Source organism: Astatotilapia calliptera, chromosome 1 (genome assembly GCF_964374335.1).
Source record: "Astatotilapia calliptera chromosome 1, fAstCal68.1, whole genome shotgun sequence".
Taxonomy (NCBI): domain Eukaryota; kingdom Metazoa; phylum Chordata; class Actinopteri; order Cichliformes; family Cichlidae; genus Astatotilapia; species Astatotilapia calliptera.
The window spans coordinates 32,723,360-32,744,053 of NC_137422.1; the positions used below are offsets into that span (position 1 = coordinate 32,723,360).

The following is a 20,694-nucleotide window of genomic DNA, read 5'->3' on the forward strand; positions in this document are numbered from 1 at the left end:
TTACACTGACCCTGATAATTAATGGCTTTTATGTCTCGAGAATAAAACCTCTAAATAGGCTTCTTGCACATTATTTATTTAGTTCTAATTAATTGAAGTATACCTGGATTGAATTCAACAAGGCTAAGGTTGCCGTGTCTCCTTAGAAGAAGCTCTATGTAAGGCGTGCATGATTGCCCTTTATCTGCGATTTTATAGCCTTGTATTAGATAAAGGCACATGTTGTATCTATTTATTTTTGCTTCTGTCTTCTTCTTTGTTAGGTTTGACAATTGGGCATTCATCATCTTTACGTAAAGATTTTGAAGCTATGGATGTGTTTTCTAATGTATTTGAAGGGTGACAATGCACCATTGGCCTGTGGTTTAGTGCTTACCAGGTTGCAGCAGGGACATGTCATCACCCCTTGATTCAACACCACAAGAGATGACACATGGGGTCATTGCATGTCTAGAAGTCAGTGTTGTGAATAAGCATGGGCAATATATTGTATGGTCTGACTTGTGCTGGAACAGCAGAGAATGACCTCAGTGAGTTGTCATGAATATACTTAGGTTAAATAATTGGAGATTATATTTTTCAAGCAGTCTACAATGTCAGTGTTGTGATTCAGTTTTCACACGAAGTATCAGTATTTAATGCATTGCAATACATGCTTATAGACTATTTTGAGTTTTGAGATGTGCCTTGAATAAGTAGAGCCAGTAGACTGAGACCCATTCTGTGTGAGGGACATGACCTGGAATACCAATCCCAAGCCGTGCTACTGATGTGAAGTATGGTGTTTCTGTAGAAAATGTGTATTAGAAAAAGACACCCAAGAACACAAAATGATTTATATTTTAGCACTAAACGTCTTAAAGTACATTTCTGTGTTTTTTGCTGGGCAGGGACTCACTCATCAACTTGGGAGATGTGTGGATTTACAGCAGCAGTGGGAGCATTGGACTCTGTATGGTAACCCATCCAAACAAAGAAGGCAATTGTAAATGTGTCCTTAACCCATAACCCACCCAATCAGCACTTGTGTGTTCCTTTTGTTTTCCAACCATCCCCAAAATACATCCATCTCCTTAATGGATTTTTTTTTTCCAGGAAGATAACATGGTTCAAAATATAGCAACACGAGGGAAAGGAGGATCATGGAGTCAGGCCACACAGGCCCTTAAAAAGCGAGATTAATAACCCAGCACAGATGATCTCATAGTTAAGTGTTTTCTGTTGTATTTACACATCCACCCATGCTGTCAGAGTTGTGCTCGTCTCTGAGAAATGGAACCGACACATCCTGACACTAATGCATCACTGAAAATATTTGAAATGAATAAAGCTCATGCTTTCCAGGAGAAGAGAGAGAGACATTACAAACACTCCATTTGACATTGACACAATGGCGCCTCTGCTCAATGCAAATACTGTTATTCCCCCCCCCCCCCCATTTCTCCTTTTGATGGAAGAGTCACAGAGGAGAAAATCTCCTGCACTCAGTGCAAACTAATGAGACATATTAATGACATTAGACACTTAATTCAATGCATGTATAATTCATAATAATTGATTGCTCTGGTTTGACAGAGTACCTTTTGTGAGAAAAATTATCCTATTAACCCAGGTTTAATCCAAATCTAAGCTGTCACAACACCCAGCTCTTATTGCATCTTGCACTGTTAATTGTCATAAGCATTTCGGATTGATTCCTTGTGTGTTGGACAGAGGTGGAGCTTTCATTCATGATTTTCACTGATGCGAAATAGGTATGTTCCTTAAAATGATTTTTTTTGTAGCTAAAGGGCCATAGAAGCAAATTAAATTTTCAAGATAAATATTTTCATACCGAGTAATTTATTTGAAATATCACCTTCATTTCTTTTTCTTCTTTGCTCTCTCTCCAGCTAGAATGATGCCAATTGAGTTGCCGGTATTCTCAGACCCCTTAACAATAATGCCATGATACAATCAGTGACTAACAGTTTAATATTATAGTGTTGTACACAGCATAGTATCTCATGAACATAGTTTTATACTTGGCCATTGAGTTGCTCAACATTAGACTGCTTTATAATATTTCTATATTTACTATTTTCAAGGCTTTCAAATATAGGTTTCAGTGGTGGTAAAAATAAAAATGAGGCTGCTTGTCCTGCTCTTCACTCTCTAAACAAACAAACAACTACTTGTATCTTATTAGTCAACCATGGGAAAACTTGTCTACTTCAAGCTGTCACCAGTGGGCATTAATCTTGAAGATCTGCACCACTTTTATGTTGTTTGATAATCAATTTATCATCAAAGCCACATCTGCATGGGAACAGGAAATGGGTGTTGAGTTTACAAAGGATGCAGTGTGACCTGTGAATGTCTGCCACATATAATTTAATCCGTTACACTTGGTAGAGGGGAGCCTAACGTGATTTGTGCTAATTTTGTGTTTTGCACTGGTATTACTGGTCGGTTTGATTTATTTCTGCAAACCATTTTAAATATTTTTGGTATAAAACAGATGCATATTTTCCCAAAAAAAGTTGATACATAATAAATATGAAATATGTTACTCATTGGGCAATCCTGGATTGAATCAGCTGTTCAGCTTTGTCATTGTCTTAATGCTACCTAATACTACTCATGGGTTCGTAGGGGTAGGAATTATCTACAAGACTCCACTGTAATAAGTTGCTGTTCCAACTAGAAGAGCTTTTGACTAAATCCCCCATTATTATGATGTCTTTTGAACAAGCAGTTTGTGTGTGGGTTTTGTATGTAAATAGGTTTAATGATGTTTTTATTTCAGAGGATCAGTAATGGATTCTGATTTTAACACAATGGCTTAGCGGTTAGCGTTGTTCCAACAGCAAGAAGGTGAGTGTGAATCTTATCGCCATCTCTATTACACCCATAGTTGTGTGACTTTCCACCTGTTTCTTCACTTTGTTCTTACAGTTTAAATTACTCAAAGATTAGTGTTTGTTTGTGTTGACCTTGTGATAAATGCCTGACTTATCAAATGTGTTTCCACTCCTTCTCTAACCCCATCACATACTTTTTATACTCCACAAGATACTATGTTGCCATTATTAAAGAGATTATTATTATAGGTTGGATGAGGTGTTTGAAGGGTTAGTGTTGGATCAAAGGTGGGTGAGTAGGTGTATTGTTCTAAAAATATGACCTCTTCTGTTCTGTTCTGTTCTTTTTGCAATAAAAGTCAAGAAAGGTTTTTATCTGATGATAGAAAATGCATTTCTTAATCACATGTGTTTGATTGAAGGTACCCTGGGTGTTCAGCGTTAATCAGAGTCTATTGTTGTGAAATAACTGGTTAGATCCTGACCTTTGACCTCTGTTTTATAAACATACACAAAGGTTGTCAGGAATTATAGGGCTGTCGGCTCATTCATACGGATGAAAGGTAATAGATGCTCATCTGTGGACATAAATGCAATTGCATGTTCAACCTACACAGCGGCAACTACATGTTTTGGCATATTATTTCATTCACCAGCAGTTTACATGTTCTGACATCTGAAATCGTGTATGTAAGAACAAAATGTAGGGTGTCTGACATCTCTGTATATAGGTGACCTCATGCAATTCAAATGAATTTATTGTCTTCACATGATAAAGATTTCACAGCAAAGTATTTCCGTCATGAAATCTATGCAGGTGACAGTGATGCTTGTGGCTCTAAGGACTTTTCAGGGTGTCTGAAAAGCATTGTTGCATAGCATTCTAACCAAGCAGGGGATTTTGATAAATAAGAATTGAATTTAGTTCCAGCTGTGACATGTTGATTGATCAAAAAGCTCATGGCTAAGGCCTCCCTCCTCTCCCGTCTTATTTATCCTTTGTCAAATGGTTTTAAAATCAATACTAGCCTTGTACACAACCTTTTCTGCTGCGGGCACTCAGGGAGGGGGGAAAAGAGAAGGAAAAAGAAAAACACCTGCTCTCTTGGTGATTGTTACTAATTTTTCCTGTCAAACATTTGAACACAGAATAATTATTTTCTGTGTGGTTTCAGGGCATAACGGATTATTGTACAATCCATTTAGATAACTTCTGAGCGAGGCTGGAAAATGAAATTGCCTCAAACCACACAATTCAAGCTAGGGAGGTGATCTATCAGACACGGGAAAGAATAACCCAACTTAGAGATGCTATAGTCTTGGATGAGGTGAATTGTTCATAGTATAGTAAAGAAAGCGGGTCCCTTACCACAGTATTAGGTGTTCCCATGGGATATTTGGATCTGTCACATTCACTTTGTGAGATACAACAAGTTGTGTTTTGTTGTTGTGTCTCATATCCATATGGCATCTACATAAATGTAACTACTGTTATAGTGTGTCACAATGTCTATATTATTCAAAGACTTTGTTTTTGATCATATAAAAAGCAAATAAATGTTATTTGGGAACATGGCCATAAGTGGCTTAGTGAAGAATTGGTATAAAATATTAAGATGGCACATAAATAAAGAAATAATGACTAAATACATTGAAATAAAATATTTTATCAATAATAATTAAAAATACTATTAATTCATTTATTCACATTCATCAGTTCATTAATATTAGAAAAAGAAATCTTTTTATCCATGGTTTCAAATCAGATAGACAGAAAAGATGATTACCTGTGTCATCAGTGTGGATGTTGTTTTATGGCAGATTGATTATAGATAATAGATTAAGCCCAAATATCACCTTTAGTGGTAAATTCAGAGTTAAATGGTTTTGTGTTTGTTGGAAAGTCTAAAAGAGACATTGGCATATGCATGTATATTGGCATCCTATGGCAAAATGCTCCTTCATATAGCATAAAAATATTTGTGCGTACAAAGAAGAAAATCAGATTTTTGTACATTTAGACTTATTAAGGATTTTGCAAACTGGTGATATTTTGTTTGTCAAATAAACAAACTGCTATATTTGAGTGTAATCTTAATGTAGGAAGTTTTTCCACTCTCTAGTGGCCTACAACTGATTAACAAGAGATGGTAGGCTCTCAATTTTATTCCTTTGACTGTCATACCAAGAAGTTGTGCAAAAAGGCCTTTATCTTTCAGATTTCTTGCACATATAAATACCAGAAACATAAAAAAACATGATGTGTCTAAATGCCATTATGTTGTGTGTGTGCATGTACAAGTAAGACCCTGTGTGGCACTGAGAGGAAAATTTCTAGGTCTTGATTTATATTCAACTTAATTTGTTGACTTTATTGTCAGCTGTTCTGCCTCTATGTAAAAACAAAGATGAGAACCACTTTTCAATAGCATCCCTCTGCCATACCCGATAAGTAACTGACCCCACTGTTTATAAAAAGAAAAGGACATTTATGAGCTTTTTACAAGATGTTTGAATCAAACAGAGCGACTTGTCTCAAATTTTAATGAGTTTATTGAAATTAAAGTGGAGACCACTCCATGATATTACCATTAACCTGTCTATGGCTTATTCTACAGCTCTAAGATCACAGTACATTTTCCTCTTTACTCCCCCCTAGGCTACAGCTAGGCAGCTATAGAGAACTAAAGGAGTGTTTATCAGATGGGGGACTCTGCCCTCAAGCAAGGCCCTGCAGTGAGACAGGAGACACATCATAACATTGTCTGTCAAATGATTTGTGGTGTGCTCCGTGTATAAGAGCTTTTAAAGGCATTTCTCTATTCATTTTTTGAGCTAATGGAAACTCAGACAGCTCCATCCTCCTTAAACAATGGGTCAAAGAAATGTAACAGATGTAGTTTGTGAAATAGTTTGTTCAGGTGTAAAGGAACATAGTTACTCAGAGAAACAGATGGAAATGTAGGTTAACTATGGAGTCTCTGTGTGACACATAAGGTAGGATGAGTTTCTGGCCGTCTCAGTGTAGAAATTTAAAATAAAAGGGGGAAAGGATTTAAACTCGGTTATTTGGACAGCTGGGGACATTTTTTTTCTCTGAAATATCAATCGTGTGGAGCCATTAGTGAGGAAGCTCCAGGAAGTGGCTCTCTGTACACTGCACAATTAGTTAGGACGGAGGGCAGGCTGAGCCAAACCTTGTTATGCCTCAGTCATCTCATGTAATTATTATTGTTTTGGAACTCCATTAAAGTCCAGATGATGGAGTTGAAGAATTTGTTTGAGAGAGGTGGAGTTCTGGTTGTGGTTTAAGCAATTGGTCTTAGAGAAATTCAGGTGTTTGGTGTTGTAGGTTGTATTACTTTTATTCTTTGAATTCAAACATTTCGTAGTTATATTTCAACAAAGATGAATAATTCATTGAAATGTTTCTGTTTGTAAGCTGCTGTCAACAAACAAATTGGTCACTGGATTGGTCATATACTTTTCATACCTTTAAACTTGAGCAGCAAGTTTAAATGATATATGCTGTTTTTGACTGATGGGGTACTGCATTGTGCTGGTACTAAGGGGCGCGTGACACAATAAACCAATATATAAGTATATACTATGTGGAAATAATTATTAGTGTAATAGTGACTGCTATTCTATGATTCTGTCCTTATAAGACTCTAGCTTCACCGTCTTGGGCCGTGATGGTAGCCCTGATTGTGCTCTGCGGCCTCAGTGGGCTTTGTGTATTGGTGCATGAAGCAGTTCTCCACCTGATGCAGGTTGTGGTTAGAGTGGTCCTCCAGCCTGCGACAGAGTCTGTTTTTACTCTGAGGAAAGACCTCTGGAGAGGCAGCCAAATTACATACAAAACCTCTGGGCAGAGTGACTTGGACCCATCTGTGGATGAACTTTCAAAATAAGAGAAAAAAGATATTTCACTAGTTAACACACCTGGGTAGTTCAATCAGTTCATGTGTTTTGGGAATCTCATGGAAGTTCACAAATGGCCATCATATCAGCATGTGCACATGTGTGTTGTTGTTGTTGTTGTTTTTTACCTAGCTGAGATTTGCACTTATGAACTATATTGAATATGATCTTGTCAAAATATGTCCAAGTGATCTGACAGCCTTGCACCTCGAATGGTCTTAATTTTGCATTTGATCTGCTGTTTTGACTAATCTTGAGGATTCCATGTTAAAAAAGGTTATGTATATTAATATTTCAGTTAGTTAAGTTCAGTTAGTCCTAATCGTCTAGCACCAGCCTGTCCCACCTTGTGTATGCTAGCCAGGTCACCACACAACTGACTCTTTTGTCTCACAGATGGCCTATGGCTGGAGAAGGTATTCGTTATTTTGCTTTGTAGCCCTGGAAAGTTTGCATTGGTTGCCTATGAATCATTTCACAGCCTACTTCAGGTAAGTGACCTTCAAGCTCACAGTTGATCTTTCAGATAGTAAAACAATGACCAGCAGCAGTCCAGAAAAGTGGAGTTGTTGTTCAGCTGTAGGATGAGTGACACACTGGAGAGGCGGCTGAATGATAGACAGAGGTCCTATGTATTAGGAAATCACAATAACACAGACTGTCCCAGGGTTATCATGTTAACAGTGATTCAATTCTTAATTAAAATACTTAAAAACAATGTTTTCCCATCCACGCATCTTATACTAAGGAAAGGTCAGATTTGTTGGAAGACTATTTGTAAACAGACAAAGTGTAAATTGGGGTTTTCAACCTTGTATCATTGAAATATCAAGAAAACCATAAGCATAGCTAATTAGGTGATTTTGAATTGAGCTAAATCTGCAGGGCAAATCTTTATTTAGATTATGGAAAATGTTTCAACCCCCCAAAAAACGTAGTGTTGTTTAGTGTGGAGTCCTGAATGATATGTTATTACCTCTATATTTGGAGGCAAAAGACAGTAAAAGACAAACTCACAACTCTATGGTAGTTTGAAGAAATTATTTGTTTAATTAGTTGAGTTGATTCCTCATTTGAAAGCCATTGATTATAGGGGATGTGCTGTCAGCATGCTCATTATTCCCTTCGGAGGATAAGAGTGCTTTGTCAAGATGCACGATGAGTCGATGATGTGTACCTCTTAGCAGTATGACATCTTCATCCATCATGGAAATTTTGGATCTCTCAATCTTCAGGCCCTCAGCTCTCAATCATAGCCCTCTCAGCTTCTGACAGGTAGCCACTGTAACATGCAGGAAGAGCTGCAGATGAGCTCTCCATTAATGAAAAAATAACATATCACACATTACAAATGGGTGCAAAGAAGTGAGAGCACTTCAGAAATGCTCAGATAATTAGACTGTCCGGCAGCAGATTGATGGATGCACTATAATTACCTTTGTGTTATTATTTCAGGGCCAGACAAAAAGGAAAAGCTGGTTTCTCTGCTTTGAGTTGCTCTGATTCATTAATCTCATTAATGTGTGGAATTAATATCATTTTATCAGACATTCCAGAGCTGCTGCTGGTGTGTGTGCTTAGAGCCATGATTCAGAACTGTCAGTGAGAGGGGATGCATCAATCTAACTCAACACACCGTTAACTCATCTGCCTTCAAGTCACAGGATAGGTGAGAAGTGTACACAGCAAATATGAGACTGTTTCGCGTTAGCACTCCTTTGTTTATTGTCAGAGCTCTGGTTGGGTATGATATTTTACTCATTTTTATTTAGAGGAATAACAGTGGCTGATGTTCATCCCCTAGAGATTAATTCTTTATAAAATTGCAATATAATTTAGACATTGTATCTGCTTCTAAAACAGGAATTATGACTACCACTCCCTATATAGCCAAAAAGCTATATAGGGAGAATTTTGAATATCAGAAAATAAATTGTAAATGTATTGTTAGAAAAACTTGTTAGAGAAAAATACATCTGGAACCTGCAGATATGCCATATTTAATTCACTTCTACTGACATTCCAATAACAAACATTCTTTAATTAGACACAGATTAGACAAAAATGAATTTGAGTTGACTACAATGTCAAAGACAAATATTGTAATAAGTAACTTACATTGATTACCTCTACATACAAGCATACAGATCAAAATTAGAGATAATTTTGAGTCTTTTCATATTTGGGTGTTGCATGGTGCTCAGGAATTTTACACTAGGAGTTGACTAATTGACCAATCAACAGCTTCTGTTAAATGTAGCAGTAGGACAGAACAATGGTAAAGGCCATAGACCCCAGCAGCATCATATCCTATCACCCTGCAGGTGGTTCAGTTTGTCGATGGGAGGAAATGGGATCTTTACACCCAATTTGAGGTGAAGTGACTCAGAGTTTACATGTAGGATATCCCGTGACCCTGGCGTAATGACTTCCAGACTGCAGGTGGTCCTGCTCTTGTGTGGCAGTGATAGGACTCCATAAACAGACTTAATCACGTTCCTCTGGCACACTGTCTCTCTCTGCCTCTGTCTTTCTGCCTTTTTTATCTCATGCTTGGCCACTCATATCATCTTATTCCACTTTGCCTGAACGCCAGGTAGCTTCTTTAAAGCATACAATTCTGTACATACAGTTGTCCATTTTCTGCAACCTTACTGTCCGTTTTGTGGCAAACATTTGTACAGTAGCATACACACAAATGAATCAATGTAGGAGAAGACATTGTGGCTTATATCTGTCTTATACAGTTACAATATTTTGCAAAAGCTATTAGACACTAAATTTGGAATGTTTTTACAAATGATGTCGTGAATGCTTTCTATCAGTTCTATCCCCAAAAAACAAACCAATTTCTCTACATGCACTTCAGTTATACATGATACTTAGCAGGTGTAGGTCAGTTGTGTAATTCTGTAAATGAATTTCAGATCAATCAGATACATCCTTAGTCGCTCTGCTTGGATAAGAATCCAAATATTTAAAGTATCTAAAACTTTTGCACACTATTATATATAGTACTGTAATTTAACTCTTTCATATGTGCACCATGTGAGGAAAGCTTATCCGGCTGCTGGGGAGGGTTGTGGTAAGTCTGACACAGTCTTGTAGAAAAAAAAAATCATGGTAAACAGTGTGAGCCATCACAGAAAACAGCTGTTCTCGCATCCTTTCTCTTTTTAATGACACTTCCATGGCATCCCATAAATTCTCCGGGATTGGATACAACAACCACCCCTTTCCAAGTACAAACGCGGTTTGTGTTTAATTGTTTTCAGATTTTTTTTCCTTTCCCCCCACCCATTGAAGCCTTTTCCAGGTCTTAATAACTGAGTGGTTTTGGCGGGCTGAGTCAAAGTCAAATCTCCATGAACAAAAGTGGGTCTGCCAGCCTTGAACAAATTCCAGCAGGCAGAGTATGGCCCAAATGGAAGTACCTTGTGAAAGAGAATAGTTATTAACTGATTGGTACGCTAAAATCAAGACTAAAACCTTAATAAGATATTCAGATGCTATTTTTCAGATGGCTTATATAGTACATTCAGACATTCACGTATTTATTAGATCATTATAATACACATAAATAATCATCAGTTACATTAACAAATAAAAGCAAGTGTTAAAACCTAACAGCAGAAAAAAAATATATAATAGTAGTGGTGTAATAATACTACTTATGATATACTGTAGGTAGGTACATATTATATGGGCTTGTAGCATAACAATAACAGTACTACAAATAATTGCAGATGTGTAGATGCACATTTAAATTTATAAAGAGCACATATAAGAATTTTAATCTTGGTTCATCTTAACTAATAATACTTAACTTTTCAATAAATTAATTTGTAATAGGATCTATTTTTTGCCTGTTATGTTATTCTAGACACTCTGTTGCAACTTCCTCCAGCTATAAACTGGAACTACTTATATACACTGAAAAATCTTGACGTTTTTACCATCTGGTACTACATGTAGATGGAAGGTTTGCAGTGGAAATAATTTTACTGGCAGCTGATGATAGGTGAAATACAAACAGCTCAAGTTGACCAGTCACAGCTCTTGAGGATCTAACTTAAATATTTGCACGTTTATTTTAAATTACATTTTAGGTTTTATGTGACTTTCACCGAACCTAGAAAGGCTATGCAGAATGGTATTTACTTAGAAACCTTGTTTTTAAGTGCACATCTATTTTTAAAGCACTAGAATAGTTATTCCTACATGAACAAATTGAATGAAAGGAAGAAATCAGCCTTCCCCTGAAAGATCTAACAATTCTGCAACATCCTTAGTGTGACTAGGCTTAGCTTTGTTACCCATTGAAGAAAAATTATATCATTCTACAGATGCTAAGGAGTGGAGATTAAACTTGTCCTTAGTAAACCTTTCCTGCGCTGTCTTGTTCAAGTTTGGGATGTTGTTGATGTAAGAGAGTTAAGCTGTTGATGCATGCCTCAGAAAGATCATCATTGGTCGGGGGCGGCGTGGGCAGTAGGAACCCACGAAATCTGCCATCCAGGCCCTAATTGGAGGTCATTAATCATGTGAGGCCGTCCTGTAGTGAACAGCCCTGTGTTTCTTTTTGCCGTTTGGCCATCATCAAGAAGTCTCCTGCATAGATGAGGAAGTCAAACTGGGAACAGTTTGGTCATACTCACACTTTTGACAGGAGCTGCTGTGCACAGACTTTAACATAACTGTTAGAGTTTCACAAGATGGAACACTTGTATTAATAATACTGGTCAGGGGCATCTTAATCTCAGAAAATTGTTATAATTTTAAACTGTACATGTTCGGTTGTGCAGGATTTTTTGTTTCTCGCACTTGTGTTTTGTTTTTTTAATTTGTTTTTTATTAGCTGCTTCATTATACCTAAAAAGCAAATGAAATATTAGCTGTTGACACAGTATCTGAAGGGATAAAATATTTTTGTTACAATACCTGACATAAAAAGCATAAGAATGCATTATGAAGAAATCATTGGTAACTTTAAGACAAATACAATAAACAAGTATTCCTTAAATTTATAGGGGAAAACGTGGATGCAGGGGTGTGTGTGTGTGTGTGTGTGTGTTACAGGATGGTTCCTTTATATTTTGCTTGCAAAAAAGTTTCGAGGGGTGTTTTGTTGAAAATAAGCTTTGATGAGTTCATTTGCAAGTCAAATATACTATATAGTGACTATAATATAGTGATTTTCCCCATAAAGCAGTGCAAAAATGCAGAGATGGCTAATAATTTCTCTCAATTTATTTATGTGTAGAAAGCTTTTACAGCAATCTGTTTAATTGCTGTAAAAGCGCAATGTAAAAAAAATACATCAAGTTTAAAGTTGCATATGTGTTAAGTGCTTTGCTGGATCTGATAGTGCATTAGAATCAGAGAGCATAGAAGTAAGAACCTCACAACATTGCACTCCCACTTGAATAATAGGTTTTATTTCCTATTACATCCAATTATTCCGGATCACCAGTGCCAGTTTAAACTCGTTGATATGAATTAGAAGCAGGAGTATATTTGAAAGCTAGAAATCATGAACCCCCCTTCCACCAACTATTGATTGGAGTAGCATAAAATCCATAGCGGCTGATTTGTGAACCATTAAGTTTTGAACCCAAAGCTCATAATGTTCATATTCACAGCTTTACTCTGTTCTGATGAGAGTGAGGGTGGGATAAAGAGGCAGGGGGTTAGGGTGTTAGATGCTGAGGGGTTAGAGGCAGGCTGTTTGAGAATGAGGGAAAAGCGTTGGAGGGATTGAAGATCATTAAACAAATCAATTCAGTTCTATCTGGAAGATTGCCCACACATGCAATAAAAAAGACAGAAGAGCACAGGGGGGAACAATTTGTTATTATCATATTTACAAGTCTGTTTCTAATTCATCTTTTAATTTACTGACCAAGTTGAAAAAGGAAGAGGTTCTTATCATGCCTGTCTGTTGATGAAATAGAGGTAGAAGGGAAACAAAGGAAGAAAAATGTAAAACAAAGATATTTAATATTGTTTTTTTGAATTTTAACTCAAGAAAAGTAAGGGTTTTTGGGTTTTTTTACATTTTAAGTTTTAAAAATCCAACAGAAATTTATAGTATTTCATAAAGGTAAAAGTAAAAGTGTGTTCATAACCAAGTTCAAGAATTTAACAAAAATACCACCCCAGGTTTTCTTTAGCTTTGTGTTGTTTTCCTTTCACGTCAGCCCCGGTAGAATCTGGAAATATTGTGGTTTTGAATAAGCAGTACTGTTGTACCATGGCCTCTACGTTAAGATGTATTTCCTAGCTACATAACTCCTGCCTTGTTCCTGGTCCTTCTGGTCAGCCAGGGGTCACACAGCTGCCTCACTGATATTTCTTTGCTGCCTGTATTTAGGTGCCATCAGACTGAAAATTAAAGATTCCACATACGACACAGCTGTCATGCAAGCTGAATATGACCCTGTCAGTAAGAAAAAAATGTCAGTGACAAAATTCTGAAGTGCAATTAAGTGATAATTATCCATTTCTAAAATAAGGAGTCATTATGCCAAAGGTGTCAAAAAAGTCATGAGGAGACATTAATCACAGTCTTCATCACACTTTCTCAGGTACACATATGTTTCTCTCTTAACCAGCACCTTAACACCATGTGCAAGTACAAGCTGTGATGGGCCACAAGGGAAACACTATGTTTTTTCATACAAATTTTGATTTTATCTTACTTCGAGCTGCAAAAGAAAATTGCGTCTCACTCATTGAAACCTTTTGAGATCTGCTGGATGTTGTCCATCTGTCTGCAATAATTGAGCAACTTTTTTGAGAGGGAGGGGGATAACTCCAAACGTGGTCACGCAACAGTGGAGCCATTTACTCTGCAGGTACTTTTAGAAAGCCACCTCTGTTTTAAATTCAGAAGTGTATTTTTGAAGGATTCTTGACTTTCATTATTTATCATTTATTAATGAAAGATAAAAACTTCTTTTTAATTTTTGTGATTTTACTGTTTCAAATCCATTTTGACAAACGAGCCACATGGAAGAAGACCTTGTGCTTTCATTTTAGTGTACATCTAATGAAAATTACAAATGAAATTGTAGGGACTTTTACAACTTCTGTTGTCCACTTTGTAGTCTCCCATTACAAGGTTAACTCAACTGTAAATTTCACACCAGTAACAACAAGTACAAGCACATAATTAAATATGATTTCTATCATAATTCCCTGTATTGCCAGCCTCCTGCTTTTTGAAACAGCTTTTTCTGTTTTCTGCATTGTAATCAGAGTAACAGCATAATTGTTATACCCATGGGAGATTATACCCTCTATACAATGAGCAAAATCCCTCAAGGAATCTCGAAAAGCTGCCTGATCTGCACGATATATTTTCCCAGCTTCTTCCAAGATGTGTTGAGTGGCATCCTAATCAAAAATCAATGTGCCCACTTGAGTAGGCCCACAAGGCTTCTGTAGTGCGTTATGTAATCTGATAATATCAATCATAACTGTGTTAGAAGCAATCCATCTGACTTTCACGGGACTGGGGTCAGTGAGTAGGGGGAAGGCCGGGTGAGCGAGCCTTGGCCTCCCATGCCATCAATTACTACTTATTATAGAGAGGCTTACTCTTCCAGAGAGCTATGTACCCCCCACCATAAATAATATTAACAGGGCCAGCCTCATCAATCAATACCATCACAGTTGTATTGCTCCAGCCTAAATGGCGGCTTCCATGGCTCTCCAGCCTCAATCAATGACCGTGGCTCCTACAGACTAGCACATGAGGGTAAATCTAGCTCTATTTGAGCCCAGGGGTCTTCAGCCTGCCTTCTCCTGCTACTACAGCATTTTTCCCCCTTCTGGGTCTATCTCTGTCTCACTCCCCTCATGTTGGGTACCCAACCATCACAAAATCTGAGGCTGCTGCTAAACATTGCCAGTGCTGCAGTTTCTGCCAAGCTCTAGCAAGCTGGCTTGTTAACAGTATGAAACATACTCAGAGGAAGTGTCAGAAAAGTGTCTGAAAGACTGATTATGTAGAATTAACGAGTCACTTAATGATTCCACTCCCTCCTGTCTCCACCTCCTTCCACTTTTCTGTGTGATTTCCTGCAGTAAGGGATGTGTTGCGAAGAAGATTTTAAGTTCTTAAAAACTCATAGCCAGTGAAAGCAGGATGGTGCAGGGTCAGGGTGGTGCGAAGCAACACTTCAACAGCTCTGAAACAGCTGTCACAGATCAAACTATGTGATTCCATTTTTTTCACCACCTTAACTACAAATTTATGGAGTGTTTTTGTAGCTACAGGCAGGATACCAGGATGGGCAACATCAGTTCAGAAGGGTGGGGTGGTATTAAGAGCATAATTACGGAAGCAAATAATTAGCGAGTAGAGTGCAAAGCAAGACTAATTAGCCTCATCATGTGCCTGTGACCTTAGCTCTCACGAATCATTCCCTGCTCGCTGCCATAAGAGAATCATTCACCCAGGCACTCCGTGCCCAGCAACCACTGAGAGACCATAAGTGGCTTCGACAACCTTTGACTTGTGACAGTTATTTTGGTGGCTACACCACATTTATCAGCACTTTGGCTACATCTGTAATTCATCTGTAATTGTGTAGTTATGTAATATTTATATGCATGTGCTATCATGCTAAACAGGGAGACCACACAGATGATGGGGTTTAAATAACCAAAACGTACTGTATTTAATTAAATTCAACTCAGTGAGGATAGGCTCCCGGCCCACTGTAACTTGGTTGAATGTTAGATGATGGATGGATGGATGAATGAATGGCTGGATGGAAGTATCTGAAAGAAAGTGAACAAAACCCTAACTAACTGGGGAGGAGCGAGAGAGAGAGAATGTTAGCGACAAGCCTTAAAAAAAAATAGCCAAGTAACAACAGGTGGGCTCTCCTCTTAAGACCTACAAAAGTCTCAAACAAAACCAGAAAAAGGTAGTACGGAGAGAACCAGCAGAGTGCTTGGGAGTCATCAAAGTATCTTATTATCACTAAAGTATTTGAGTCTCTGGATTTTTAAATAACTAACCTGAAAAAATATCAGCCACATAGCATAGGGCAGATGTGCTTAAGATTAGGGATGGGTATCGTTTAGGTTTTATCTGATACCAGTACTAAACCGATACTTTTGAAACGGTGCCGGTACTTAAACGGTGCTCGAACCGGTGCTTAAAGAATGAAGAACACAAAATTGGTCCAAAAACCTCTCATGTTCAGCTGTTTTCCACTTCTTCTTTGGTCATTTTAGCCTTTTTGGCCAGGGTGAAGGGAGTATCTGCCATCAAACAAGAAGACAGCCGCATGTAACTACGACGGTGTTTGCTAGTTCACCTAGCCATATTGGCACCGGATACCGGTACCGATCCCTACTTAAGATGTAAATAAAAGATGTTTTAGATGACTTGTCTGGATAAGATTTAGAGCTATGTCATTCTTCTCTTCACTTTCTTGCATGTTTTTAGCATTTGAGACTAATAATGTTGCCAAAGAAAAATCACGAGGAAGGAAGGAAAAAAGGAAAAAAAATTAAATATGAATAACTATTCATATACTTACCCAGTATGTTCAACTGTGTACCAGATAACTGTTTCTTAATGGCCTTTATTGTCACTCACGCTGATGGCATGGATTTAACATCCTCTTTATCTTTGACCTTTGCTTGTGTCAGATCATTTACTTTGATTAAACATGAAAGATTTTGGTGAATATGGTTTAACAATTTAAGGGAATAACCTACTGGAAATAGAAGCGTGCATGTCTTTGCTCACGTTGTATTTTGTGCCTTCTCCAGAGAAAATAAGCTCAGTCCAACCTCGTCAGTGACTTCAAATGCTGGCCTTACACTGACCTGCAGACTTCAAAGCTTGATCAAGCCTTCCCAAGACAAGAGATTCTGTGCTTCAAGCAATTTGTTAAACAGGGGGAGAGGTTTAGTGTGATTTGGGAGTGAAAGGATGTTTCAGTAGTCCTGGCTAACCCACAGCCAAGCCACTCCGGACATGTAAGAAGCACTGGGGATCCTGTAAAAAAGTCTCTAATGCTGCTTGGATCAGAAAAAACAGGTGGTGCTTTTTCCCAAGAAAGAAAAGGTGCATTATCTGTTAATCAAAGCTTTTATGAATGTTACAAAAGACAAACTGTGTTTGCTATATTTGTCTGTGTCCTGATGAAGAAAAGTTTTAGGTGTTGATGTCGTGTATACCTAGAAAAGCAATAACAGATTCCATTGATTGTAGAATTTTAAAATAATCAAACAGTTTTTTTAATCCCAGTGGCTCACAAATGGGACAAATGGGGTTATCTTGAAGTCCCCTTTACAGCTGTAGAACAGCACAAGTCCATTACTAGAGATGGATGTACTCCTTGTTCACAGTATAGTATGAGTCTGAGTCTCATCTAAATGCCTTCACTGTGGAATACAAGCTTCAATCGACTCATTGACTCCAGTGTCAGCCAAACATGTCTGAGAAGTATCAGACAGGGAGGCAGACATTTTACAAACAGTTGGTTTGTTTTCATACAGGGAAAAGCCAAGAAAAAATGTTGCCTGCAGACTTTTCTCAAAGTAACATCTGGCATATAAAAATGAATCTGAAGCAAAGTAGATTTCCACAGATTCTGTTTTTATAGTAACTTAAATTCTCCTTCTGTCTCCCTATTTGAAATCTTTGATAGTTTGGAAATTATGCTTTCCTACGATTATGTATTGCGTGCAGTTAAAAATGCGTACACTCGAGATGTTGTATTTCCATCATTTTCAGAAGAGGAAATTCCAAACCACTTCTGTATTTGTATCCAGTAATTGTCACAGTTGGCTTAAATCTGTCAAGTGAAGATGTATGAGTGGGTATATAAAACGGACATAATTTCATGGTAAAGATGAGAAATGTTTTTGCTGTTCGATTATTGAACCTTTTCAGACAACTGCAAAAGTCTTTACTCTGAATTAGCATTAAGGTTAAACCCAATTATTTATTTATACCCTAAAATGATGTTTTGAAATCTGTCTCTCCTTTTAAACACTGTAAACAAAGGCTATAAATCATAACCTGTGACAGCCTTAATTGCTACCAGAGGGGGTTAGCTTACTCTCAGTACTGCATTAAGATATCACTGAGTCTCACAGTGTTCTCTGCAACTCTAATCAAGTGTTTATTGTGTAGTAAAAGTGTTAGCCATTTTTAATCATATTGGGGGAGGGGGTCTGTTCTGTTCTGTTGGTTTTCCAGTTACCTACCCTTTCTTCTATCATGGACAACTTATAAGTCACGACTGTATGATTTGGCAGTACAAAGATATATAGTGCGCCCGGAAGGTATTCACAGTGCTTCGCTTTACAGCCTCAATTCCAAAATGGATTAAATTAATTTTTGCCTCAAAATTGTACACACAGTACCCCATAACATGAAAAACTATTGTTTGAAATTTTTGCAAATGTATTTTAAATAAAAAATAAAAATAAAAAAAATATGATGCCTACACAAGTATTCACACTGACACTCAGAACTGAGTTCAGTTGCATCCTGTTTCCACTGGTCATCTGTCAGATGTTTCCACAACTTGCTTGGAGTACACCTGTGGCAAATTCAGTTGAATGAGCATGATTTCTAAAGACACACCTTTGTATATAAGGTCCCATAGGTGACAGTGCATATCAAAGCACAAACCAAGCCATGAAGTCCAAGGAATTGTCTGTAAACCTCTGAGACTTGCATTGAGGGTCTGAGGAAGTGTACGGAAAAATTTCTTCAACAGTGAAGGCAGTGAGCACAGTGGACTCCATCATCCATAAATGGAAGACTGCTGGAACCATCTTCCTAGAGCTGGTCTGATGAAACAAAAGTTGAACTCTTTGACCTGAATGCCAGGCATCATTTCTGGAGGAAACCAGGCCCCAATCATCACCCATCCAATACCATTCCTACAGTGACTCATGGTAGTGGCCACGTCATGATGTGAGGATGATTTTTGGAAGGAGGAACTAGGAGACTAGTCAAGATTGAGGTAGAGATGAATGTAGCAATGTACAGAGACATCCTTCATGATAAGCTGCTCCAGAGCACTCTACACCTTGGAATAAGGCGAAGGTTCATCTTACAACAGGACAAGCGCAGGATAACAAAGGAGCTTTTGGACAACTCCGTGAATGTCCTTGAGTGGCCCAGCCTGAGCCCAGACTTAAACTTGATTGAACATCTCTGGATAGATCTGAAAAATACTTATGTGCATGTTATATATATATATATATATATTTTTTTTTTACTTGTAATAAATTTGCAAGAATAAGTGATATTGTGCATAGAATTATGAGTATTAATGGATTAAATATTAATTTAACATGAAACATGAAAATGTGGAACAAGTGAAGCACTGTAAATACTTCCATATGTATGTAAACAGACTTTAATTTGTCATGTTACTTTTAAATATCACACAATGATCATCTGCTTGTAGACATTTACACAGTAGGAATATTCTGCAAATCAGCCTGAATGTTTTGTCTGATGTAAAGAAACTATTTTAATGTATTCTATTTGTATGTGAAGATGAGTCATTCAAGTCAGAGTAGGGGAGGAAGCGGAGGTTGTTCTCGCTGAATCCTTTCACATCAATGAATGAGCCGGCATAGATTTTATGGAGCTAGGTTGTATTGACCTGTGGCTGACATCTACCTTTTAGTTTCATAACATAATCAGCTCTTGACACATGATTATAATAACCCAATGCAATTTACTGCATTCTCTGCAAACACATTGATTTTTTTTGAACAGCTCCCAGAACCAATTACATTAATATTGCTGCATAATTAGTTTACACATTACTAAATTACTGACAGATTAAAAGTGAAATAGCACAGTTCATACCCTGCCCGCATAACTGCCAGAGAGGAAATTAATATGGATTCAAAAGGTCCTCAGAGACGTAAGCAGTAAAAGGGAAAAAAGCAACAATCTATAAGGGATGCTTATAGCCATGCTTGCACAAGGATATCCTCTCTGCACGCTTGCCAGGTGTTAGTTTCAACTGAGGCATTCAGGCCTAAGTAATTAATATGATCTTTAATTTGCATATCAACATCAATAGTCCCTGATCGCACAAGAAGGGTCAGTTTAGAGCTCTGTGGGTAAGACTACTGAGACTGCCCATGATTATAGTCTTAATATCAAAGACCTATTGAAGGAAGTCTCAGATATGGTCTGCAATACTTCCATTTCTTACAGTATTATTTGTACATACCAGCACCAGTGGTTTGTGTGGTTGAATGTTTCGGGAGTATGGAACCAAGTCTCTCAACAGGGAATCCATCTTGACAGGCTTAAAGATACCTGCCAGTAACTGATCTTCTAGTTAGTAGTAAAGTTGGTTTTGGATCAATCAGCATTTTGTAATGACCAATTATAATTATTTGTAGCGATGGGCATGTTTTAGGTATCACAATAACTAAATGGTTGATCCAGTTACCAATTTCATGTACAAATTCTCCTTATAAAGATGGGGTCAGGTTAGAAGGAATGAATTCACATGACTGTAAATGAAAAGAAAATACAGAAACTATCCGGTTGTTCAGTCTGACGTCACTAGCCGTGTCTGGGTCTAAACTCCGCTGCAGGTCCATATATCAAACGATCACTATGGGATTACTGAGAGTTGAAAAACTGTCTAAAGTCTTTCATCTTTAATAAAATGATCAGCGTTCTGCTCTACCAGGTGTAACAATTGAGTTTAACATCCAGGCATCCATGAAAACGGAATTTATGACATTTAACGGAGTTAGAAGTTAGCAGGGAGTTAGCTCGCTAGCTTCTATCTAAATACAATATAGCATGTCCTGACTGCGGGGTTTTGGAAACAAATTAAAACGTACAGCTCTGCTATCACTTCCAGCATAAATGAAGACAGAAAACTAAACAGCAGTGACGTTT

General features: G+C 37.6%; 1 long non-coding RNA gene across 1 annotated transcript in view; it reads left to right on the top strand.

Annotated features, from left to right (window-relative positions):
• LOC113025708 (uncharacterized) overlaps positions 1–18,110 on the top strand; it is a 29,772-nt gene extending 11,662 nt beyond the window's left edge. Inside the window, exons 3-6 of the long non-coding RNA XR_003272829.2 lie at positions 891–2,856; positions 7,164–7,258; positions 8,315–8,436; positions 16,563–18,110. This is a non-coding gene — a long non-coding RNA (uncharacterized LOC113025708). The remainder of the gene's footprint in view (positions 1–890; positions 2,857–7,163; positions 7,259–8,314; positions 8,437–16,562) is intronic.
• Positions 18,111–20,694: the final 2,584 nt, after the last annotated feature.